Genomic DNA, 10687 nt, shown 5'->3' on the forward strand with positions numbered 1-10687 from the left:
AAAATGAACTCTTACGATTTATGAGGGAAGTGAATGCCCGCACAGACCAAATCCCGAGCATACCACCGGTGTTGAAAGGTTTGGACTCAAAAAAGTATACTCAGTTGCCATACAGGACAAGTGAAGCACCAAAACTAATTCCAAAGCAATTTAAAAAGCCCGACGTGCCAAAGTATGATGGGACTTCAGACCCTCAGGAGAATATTACCACCTACACAACCGCGGTGAATGTAAATTATTTAGCTCCTCACAAAATTGAATTTGTTTTTCTAAAGAAATTCGGAGAGACTCTCACGATGGGAGCCTTGATGTGGTATTCACTGTTACCCGAGCATTACATAGACTCCTTTGAGATACTCGCAGATTCTTTCATCAAGGCTCATGTCGGGGCTAGAAAAGTACCAGTCCGAAAGGCCAACAAATTCAGGATTGGGCAAGGAGAATCCAAGTTGCTAAGAGAGTTCGTTACCCGATTCTAGAAGGAAAAATTTTTGATCCTGCTTGTCCCGGATGAATGGGCAGCCGAAGCATTCAACAAGGGACTGAATTTGTGAAGTTCGGATGCTTCCTGAATATTGAAAGAAAGCCTGCTTGAGTTTCAAACAACGACTTGGGAAGATGTCCACAACCGGTACGAATCAAAGATAAGGATCGAAGATGATCAGGTTGGCTTTCCATCATCAACCAAAGGACGGGAAAAGAATAGAGAAAAATCAAAAGATAATTTCGACACGGACAAACAACCTTTGAGTGGCCAGTTTTTGCCCTACGAACGGACTGAAGGCCGTGGCAGAGGCTTTCAGATAGCGAACATGTCAGTCATGAGAAATATCAAAGAAGCACGGTTCTCGAAATCAATGAGATTTGATCCCAACCAGAGAGATTGCAACTTGTGGTACGAATACCACGAGACGAATGGCCACCGGACTGGGGACTACCGATATCTCCATGAAGAAATGGCAACACTATTAAAGAATGGTCATCTCAGAGAATTCTTAAGTGATCGAGCTAAGAACAATTATGGTCATAACCGAGACAATGTGGAACCCTCGAAAGCAAGAGAAGCCCCCCCCTCCGCACCAAATGATCCACATGATCTTTGGAGGAAACAAAATCAATTGTCACCTTCTCGGTGACAAAAAAAGACAAAAGTTTCAATAACCCATAGCAAGAGGCTCCGGGAAGTCGCAGAAGATGATATCACTTTCATGGAGGAGGACACAGACGGATTGCTGCTACCACACAATGACGCACTGGTAATTTCTTTAAATGTGCTAGAATTTAAAATTAAACATGTTTTAGTGGATCCGAGGAGTTCAGCTAACATCATACAATGGCGATTATAGAGCAAGCTAAACTCACTAAAAGCATTATTCCGGCCACAAAACTCCTCGCCAGATTCAACCTCACGAGCATGACAACTCGAGGAAAAATTTTGCTTCCCACGAACGCCGAAGAGGTAATGAAAACAACCCTTTTTGAAGTGGTAGACGGTGATATGGGATATATCATTATTCTGGGAAGGCCATGGTTGCATGAGATGAAAGCTGTACCATTAACATATCATCAATTACTGAAGTTTCCAATGCTCGAGGGGGTTAAACAGGTAAGGGGTGACCAACCGACGGAAAGGGAGATGAACGCAATTTCGGTCTACAGTAGCAAAGGAGAGGGACACACGGCATAGCTACTACAGGAACAACATCTACTCCCAAACTAGATGAAGTTGGGCTAGGGGCAAAAACGTCAGAATATTATCAGGGGCCGAGATATTTCTAGTTTCCAGAATAGACGGATGTAACAAAATCCACAGTGGAAGATCTTGAGCAAATTGCGTTGTTCAAAGAATTCCTATAAAGGAAATTCCACTTGGGGATATGACTGCACCTTGAACTCGGGTCTGGCTTTATTGAATTTCTTAAATCTAATGTCGATTGTTTTGGATGGTGGCATGCGGATATGACAGGTATCCCGACGGAGGTAGACGTACATAAGTTAAGTATGGACCCCAACATACCTCCAGTAAGGCAAAAGAAATGCCCTATTGCGGAATCAGAAATAAATTCATCAATAAGGAGGTAACTTGCTTACTTAACATCGGGTCAATCCGAGAGGTAAAGAATCTCGACTGGCTAGCTAATGTAGTTGTAGTTCCCAAGAAGAATAATTTTTTTTGCATGTGTGTAGATTATGAATATTTTATAAGGCGTGCCCGAAAGATTTGTTTCCACTGCCAAACATCGATCAAATGATTGATGCCATGGTGGGGCATGAGTTAATGAGTTTTCTCAGTGCTTATTTCGGGTACAACCAAATTAAGATAAACCCGGAGTATCAGGAAAAGACTTCGTTTATAACGAATTTTGGTACATATTGCTACAATATGATGCCCTTCGGGTTAAAGAACGCTAGAGCCACTTATCAGCTGCTCGTGAACAAGATGTTTGCAAAACAAATAGGAGAAACTATCGAAGTTTATATAGACAATATGCTCGTTAAGTCATTGAATGTTGGTGATCACCTTAGGCATCTGCAAGAAACCTTTGATATCTTAAGAAAGCATAACATAAAGCTTAACCCCGAAAAATACGCGTTCAGGGTCAGCTCCGGCAAGTTATTGGGATTTTTGGTATCGCAAAGGGGAATTGAGGTAAATCATGACAAGATCAAAGCCATCAAAGATATCCCAGACCAACTGCCGAACGTGAAGGAAGTTCAAAGGCTCACGGGGAGATTGGCAGCCTTGAGCAGGTTTATTTCCTAGTCATCAGAAAAATGTCATCGTTTCTTCGCACTGCTCAAAAAGAAAAATAATTTCGAATGGACCTCAGAGTGCCAGCAGGCCTTGAGGGATTTGAAAAGTTACTTGTCAAGCCCTTCATTACTTTCAAAACCAGAAGAAGGCAAAACATTGTTAGTATACCCCGCAGTCTCGGAAGTTGCGGTAATTGAGGTTTTAGTCCGTGAGGATGAAGGTACGCAATCTCCCATTTATTATGTAATTAAAATTTTAATGGGAGCAAAAACTCGCTACCCGCATTTGGAGAAATTGGCCTTAGCTCTCGTAGTCGCCGCTCGAAAATTGAGGCCCTACTTCCAATGTCACCCGATAGTCGTGGTGACCACTTTTCCTTTGTGAAACATCCATCAAAAACCCAAGCTCTCGGATAGATTGGTCAAATGGGTCGTCGAAATGAGTGAATTCAACATAGAATATAAACCAAAGACTGCAATTAAGTCACAAGTCTTGGCAGAATTTCTGGCCATTTTTAGTCCGAGATTGTTGCCTTTGGCAACCAAAAAGGCAGTAATGGTGTCGGAATCAACACCACGGGTTTGGACCTTATTTAAGGACAAAGCTTCCAATGTAAAAGGGTCCCGACTTGGTATAGTATTAATCACACCTTTGGGGAAAACCTTCAAGCAAGCCATCAGAACGGTTCCTTTACCTAACAATGAATTAGAGTATGAAGCTTTGATTGCAGGACTTGAACTGGCCCAGTGCTTGATTCTGAGGTCATCGAAATCAAATGTGACACACATCTGGTGGTAAATCAGATCTACGGGATCTTCAAAACCAAATAGGAGAGCATACATCAATATGTGGTGAAGGTCCATGCTCTATTGGTGCAATTCTGGGAGTGGTCAATTACTCATATCCTGAGGGAAGGTAACGTAGAAGCAGACGCATTGGCTAACCTCAGATCATCAATAGAAATAAAGGGATCAGAATACGGGACGGTAGTACAACTAATAAACTCGGTCCTAAATACAAATAGTTATTACGAGATAAATACAACTAATTTGGTCTGGGATTATAGCAATGAAATCATCGATTATCTCGAGCACGGGAAGTTACCCAAAGATCCCAAAGCATCACGGGCATTGCGCGCCAAAGGAACGCGATATAGCTTCGAGAGAGGCCAATTGTATAGAAAATCTTTTCAAGGCCTGTTGGCTCGATGCTTAGGGGCATCCAAAGCTGATTACATTATGCTAGAAGTCCACGAAGGGAAATGTGACAACCATTCGGGCGCAAATTCCTTAGTACTGAAGTTGGTAAGGGCGGGATATTATTGTCCCTGCATGGACGAAGATGCCAAAGACTTCGTATGAAAATGTGATAAGTGCCAATGCTACGCACCGACTGGCAGAACCCTTACATTCGATTCTATCCCCGTAGTCGTTCATAAAGTAGGGGACGGACATTATCAGACCACTGTCATCGGCTCCTAGAAAGGTAAGATTTCTTTTAATATTGACTGACTATTTTTCTAAGTGGGTAGAAGCAGGTCCTTATCAGAAGATCGGCGAGCATGAAGTGGTGGATTTCTTGTGAGAAAATATAATTTGCAGGTTTGGAATACCAAAAGAGATAGCATATGATAATGGGCCACAATTTATCAGTGTAAAAGTCACAAAGTTCCTCGAAGACTTGAAAATAAAGAGGATCACATCTTTGCCCTATCATCCAAGCGCAAACGCTCAAGCGGAGTCAACAAACAAAGTGATTATACATAACCTCAAAAAAAGGTTGGAAGCGGTTAAAGGTAATTGGCCCGAGGAATTACTTGGAGTTTTATGGGCATACCGAACAACAGCCAAATTGAGAAGATGAGAAACTCCATTTTCCCTTATTTACGGTGTTGAAGCTTTAATCCCGGTGGAAGTAGGGAAACCCACCTTGAGATATTTCCAACCAAATGAAGAATCAAACAACAAAGAGCAATGTTAGTCAACTTGGAGTTACTCGATGAGCGCAGGGACTTGGCACATATAAGAATGGCAGCCCAAAAATAGAGAATGGAGTGGTATTATAATCAAAGAGCCATTCTCCGTTGTTTCAAAGTAGGAGGCTTGGTCCTAAGGAAGTAACTCAAAACACCCGGGAGCATAACACAGGTAAACTAGGTCCAATATGGGAGGTACCAACTGGGTTTCAACTGTCACCAGGAAGTGATCATATGAATTGGAGAATCAAAATGGAGAAAAGTTGCCTAGCAATTGGAACGTGGCGCACCTCAAAAGATATTACTGCTGATGAACATCACCCGAACTGAAAGTATGTGTTGCACTCTTTTTCCCTTCGTTCAGTTTTTGTCCCAATTGTGTTTTTCTGGCAAGGTTTATAACAAGGCAGCAACAAAAAGCATACTACGAAGAAAGCTTTAGCAGCAGCAATAAGACCTTTAATAACAAGGCACACAAGAAAAGATCCACTCCGGGATGGTTAGATAGTCTTTGGATCTATAACTAAATTTCTACTAGGAAATTAAGTTTACTATAGGACAAAGGTTATCCGACCGTTCACAAGTGCAAGCCATTAAAGGATTGTTATATAGTCTTTTGCTCGATAGCATAAATTCTTAAGGGGAACCGATGTTTGTAACTGAGCATAAAATCTAACAATTCATTAATGGGACCCTCGAAGGTGCAAGACTTCCAGTATTCCAACTCGCATTCTTTGTATTCGAATACTAGGGGGAGGGGAACGATATGAGGATACAAAAATAATGACTGCCACGTCGACAGAAAAATGAAAAACTATAAACATAACTGTATCATCGAGATCGGGGATTGCGTGGGCAGACCCGTAGAAACAAGTTGTACAAGTTAGTCATAAGTAATGGAAATTTATTTTCAGCATTGAAAATGCTTATATACTTTTTGAAAATAGAAGAAATAAAATAAAATGAAATTCTTTGTTTTTATCTTGTTTCTTACTTGAACGATGAATTAACTTTGTCATTTGAAAGTTAAACAAGTACTTCAAATCCTAGTGTCATAATGAACAGGAGACGTCCTGTTCAAGAGCACCATAAACATAAAAGGGCCCTCTCTTATAAAAACCCTCATGATAAAGGGTTGGCTCTGGAAGAATTTATGCTCGGAATTGAAATGCCTTCGGGAAAAAATACATCCGAAGTCGTATACGAAAGGACGCAAAAAGTAAACTTGCGCAAATACTTATCAAAGCCCTCACGAAAAAAGGTTGATGCCCAGAGCCAAAATGTTTTCGGGGAAAATATGCCCAAGGCTTCACATAATAAGACGCAAAACGGAATAACTTGCGCAAAACTCCTAAACAAAGGAAGAAAATGTAAAGATTAAAGACTTGCGTGAATATTCAAACAAAAGAAAGACTCAAATAATATTTGAGCAAAAAGATGTTTTATTTACAATAACATGCCAAAACGGCACAGATACAAGAATTGGAAAAAGAAAAGAAAAGCTAAACTGCTGTATCTCCAGAACCAGGAGGAAAAGAAGTGTCCGCGCCCCAGGAAAATGTAGGTGGATCCACCGATGGCTCAACATTTTGGTCATCACTAGTTTAGCTTTCAGCATCATCATCCTCTAATTCTTCTTCAGTTCCCGAGAACTCGGAACTGGAACCAGAAGGACCAGAAGCATCAGAACTCGCTTAGAGTCTACTTTTAGCAACTAACTCAAGCTCACATGCCTTAGCAATTTCGGCATCAAAGTCAATGATACCAGCTTTGTCACACCTATATCACTTCCAAGATTGAACAAAATTACTATTTCGCTTTGCAAACATACGGGCAAGTTCTAGACATCAAATGCAATACACAGAATAACACAAAACCTCACAGACACATGGAAAATAACTCACTCAGAATTGGACTCATCAAGACACTCTAGTCAAAGCAGTTAAGTAAAGTTAAGATCATACAATTTAAGGTACTTACACAAGAGTCAAAAACTGAGCCTAAGCGTCACAAGAAAAGCACTTACTATTCTCATGGTATAACAAAGTTAAGAGATATTGCTTCGATTCAACTCATAGCACAAGGTTTTCTACACCTAAAAAAAATAAAAACTAACTACACCTGGTTCAAACAAAACCATAGGAAAAGAACTATGGCATAAAGAAAACCAAGGGAGAATTATTGCACTACCTAACAAAAGAAAATCTTTTTGTTCTTTTTCCTTCTAGTTTAATCCCTCAAGAAAATTTTAAAATTTTAATGGTTTTTTAAATTTTTTCTATCTCTAACTACTAAAACTAACAAAAGCAAAACTAAAACTAATTTACATACAACATACAAATACCCCCCCCCTACCCCACACTTTAAGTTATGGCATGTCTCCATGACACACAATTAAAAAGCATAAGGTAGAGCAAACTTCCCTGGATATCTAGTCGGGGTCTGAGTCGAAGTCGGGCTCCATTCCTCATGCTCAAACTAATGCACACATCCATGCAGACAACTTCTTCTCAGCCTTCTTGGGATACACCCCACACTTATCTTTTTCACTCAATACAACCTTCTCTTTTGAGCCCTTCACTTTTCACTCAATGCTAGCAGCTGATTTTTCCTTTGTGCCCCTTTTCTATATCCATCTTGAAAGTTACAGTCTCCTCACCTACTTTAAGCATGAGTTTTATTTTTGTGTATATATAAGATAGCTCTTCCCGTTGCTAAGAATGGTCTTCCTAGGATGAGGGGTACCTCCTTGTTCTCCTCCATCTTCATCACTATAAAATCTACAGAAAATACGAACTTATCAAAATAGACATAAAGACTTATCAAAATTAATAGCGCCTAAAGATTAAGGTATATTAAAACTCTTTGTATCTCCGCTTTTTTTGTGGGAGTTTATTTTTGCAATATCGCACTGCAATGCTCTGTGAGTTTGATCACTGAGGTCTCTTCTATCTTTCTCTTCTTTGTCAGGATCTCTTTAAAAATTTGGCATGGCATTTGTGAGAGCACCTCTGTGAATGGTAAGTTTACATTAACCTATTTCAGTATATCTAGAAATCTCTCAAATTGTTTGTCCAACTTTTCTCAATATAGTTTTTGAGGGAAAGGTAAAGCAAGCATATGCTCGCTCTCATCACATTCCTCCCTTCTTGAAGTTTCTTCCTTCTTATTTTTCTCAGCTTTCGTCGAGCCTTTCTTTTTCTTATCAACATTATTCTTCAGCTGCTCCCAACTTTCTTTATCAGGTATCACATCTTTTTGGACTAGGATGGGATCTTTCAACACTTGCCCACTTCTCAAGGTCACAACATTCGTTGTTGCTTTGGGATTTCTCTCAATATCAGCGAAAAGAGTATCTAGAACTCTCTCATATAATATTGTTGTAATTTTTCCCACTTATCTCTCCAAATTTCGAAAAGATGTGCCAAGTGCTTTGATGGCTGCTCTATGATATCTAGCCTCTCATCTGTCTTGACAATGAAGGCCTTCATTAGATCTTCTAGACCAGGCTGATTGGACTGTTGAGGCTGAAACTGCAGCCTCGGCTGATTCACAAAACCCGGAGTTTCTTGTCCCTAAAATCAGGGGTTGTTTTATTGCCATGCATTTGTTGTATCCCCCAGGTGAACTCCATGAAAAAATAGGGTGTTTCTGACTCATTGCATTAAAGTTATAATTCCCCACAGCATTTACTTCCTCAGTTGAGGCTTGACACTCATAAGTAGGGTGTCCTCTTCCACATATGTCACAAGCTGTTTGAGGCTCACTTTATATTGTAGCTAAGGTCAGCTTTCTTATTTCTTTAGCATCAAGATGTACCTACACAGATGTATTAGCATCAACTTGGTGAACAACAATTGATCTTCTTCTTTCAGCACATTCAGAGGGCCACTGATTTGCATCTTCAGATAACTCATCAAGAATTGTAACTAACTCCTCTGAAGTCTCCTTTATCAACAGGCCTTCAACTGTATTGCTCAATGTTCTATGTGTGTTTGGTGTCAAACCATTCCAGAAGTCCTGGAGTTGCATCCAAAGTTCTATTTCGCTATGTTGACACTTTCGAACTATCTCCTAAAACCTCTCCCATGCTTCAAATACAGTTTCAGTCTCTTTCTGGAAGAAGTTATGGATTTCTCTTCTAAACTTGCTTGTCTTAGTTGATGAGAAATATTTATCAAGGAATTTTCTGGTCATCTCATCCTATGTTCTAATTGATCCATTGGGCAGGCTTCGAAACCACTACTTTGCATCATCTTTGAGTGTAAAGGGGAATGCCCTTAAATATATTGCATCTTGTGACCACCATTGTATTGAAATGTGTTTATAATCTCCTCGAAGTTCATTAGATATGTATTTGCATCTTCGTTCTTCTTCCCCATAAAGACACAACAGTTCTGAAGGGTTTGAAGCAACCCTTGCTTCAACTCGAAATTATTAGCTACAATTGGAGGTGCTCTCACACTTTATAAGCGTTGGTTGTAAATTGTTCTAGCATAATCTCCAAGTGATCTCCTAGACTTGGGAGGTATATTTCTGAATAGGTCTGCTGCCAAAGGCTGATTTTGAGCAATTCTCCGATCCCTCTCCTCTTCATAGATTATCTGTGTATCTCTAATAGGTGCTTCCTTAGCATCCCATACAACTTTTTCTTGTTGTTGGGCTACCTCTCTTGAAGCCAAATCTACATTATCATCATCTCCGACCATATTTCCTTTAGTTGAGGATTGCCCAACCTTCTTTAAAGTTTTGCTGAGATTTCTTTCCTTCCTCGGTTATTGTAATTGTTCTTATATCTCTGGTTCGTATGGTAGCACTTCTTTACCAGAAACTCGAGTCATGCACCATTCTATACATGTAACCTGCGCACGGTCAAAGAATACCAAGCGTAAAGAGAAAAATAAAATAAACAAAAGAAGTCCTGAATTAGCAGCACAAACTATTTCAAATACTATTAATTGTCAATTCCCCAACAACAATGCCAAAATTTAATGAGCGCAAAACACACACTTAAATATGCTCGCTAGTCGAATATAGTAAAATATAATATCGTATCCATATGGATTGGAGTTAAAAGGTATTACCGTAGTTCATAATTAGATTGCTATCCAAGATGATCAACAATTTAGAGTTTTGTAATTAACACTAAGATTAACTAAGAATTTAAACTATTGGCTAATGACAATCGACGCAAGTAGTGAGCAAAGAAGGTTATCAATTGGGAAAAGATAGGGTTGATAAGATTGGTGCAAGACAAATGTTTGGGATTTAACTCTAGATAATTTACTTCTAATGTTCAAGTTGAGTCTCTCTAATTCACTTGGTTATTAGTTCAATTGTTTAGTGGAAACTCCTCTCTCGATTAAGTCTCAACCTCACAAGATGAACCAATTTTATGTACGTAAAGATATGCAAGAATTCGTAGTGGATTGGTCTTTAGGAGAACCTCTCTCGTTATCCTCCTAACTAGGTTTAATCAACAATTCAACTAGCCTCTTCCGATTACTAAGAAGAATTAATGACTTCAACCAACAAAATATAATGCAAAGATATCACAAGTTATGCCTCTCTCGATTACATGAACTAGTGAATATCGATGCAACGATTAAAACATCCATAACGATTCAATACATAAAACTAGAGATATAATCCATAAACAAGTATCAAGACACCAAATCCATCAAACTCTAAAGAGAACTATTCCATAGACATGGAGTAATTCATCAAAAATATAATTAAAAGATAGGAAAACATACATTCAATCCAAACTCGGGTCTTAAGTGAGGAAGGAATGATGAATTCCTCGTGATTTTGCTCCTCTAACTCTTCCTTCGCCTCCTTAGGTCGATTATGTGTCCAAAGTCCCAAAAATAACGTTTTTACATGTATTTATACTAAGTAGGGTCGGGCCCAAACGAAACCACCTTCTTCTAGCCGAAATAGGATTGTTACTCTAT

The 10687-nt window shown here is 39.4% G+C and overlaps 1 non-coding gene across 1 annotated transcript; it reads left to right on the forward strand.

The window, feature by feature from the left end:
* Positions 1-8772: 8772 nt before the first annotated feature.
* On the forward strand, positions 8773-8879 carry LOC142179639 (small nucleolar RNA R71). Its single transcript, XR_012708184.1, has one exon. It is a non-coding gene; the product is annotated as a small nucleolar RNA R71 (small nucleolar RNA).
* Positions 8880-10687: the final 1808 nt, after the last annotated feature.

This window comes from Nicotiana tabacum, chromosome 3 (assembly GCF_000715075.1).
Source record: "Nicotiana tabacum cultivar K326 chromosome 3, ASM71507v2, whole genome shotgun sequence".
Classification (NCBI taxonomy): Eukaryota; Viridiplantae; Streptophyta; class Magnoliopsida; order Solanales; family Solanaceae; genus Nicotiana; species Nicotiana tabacum.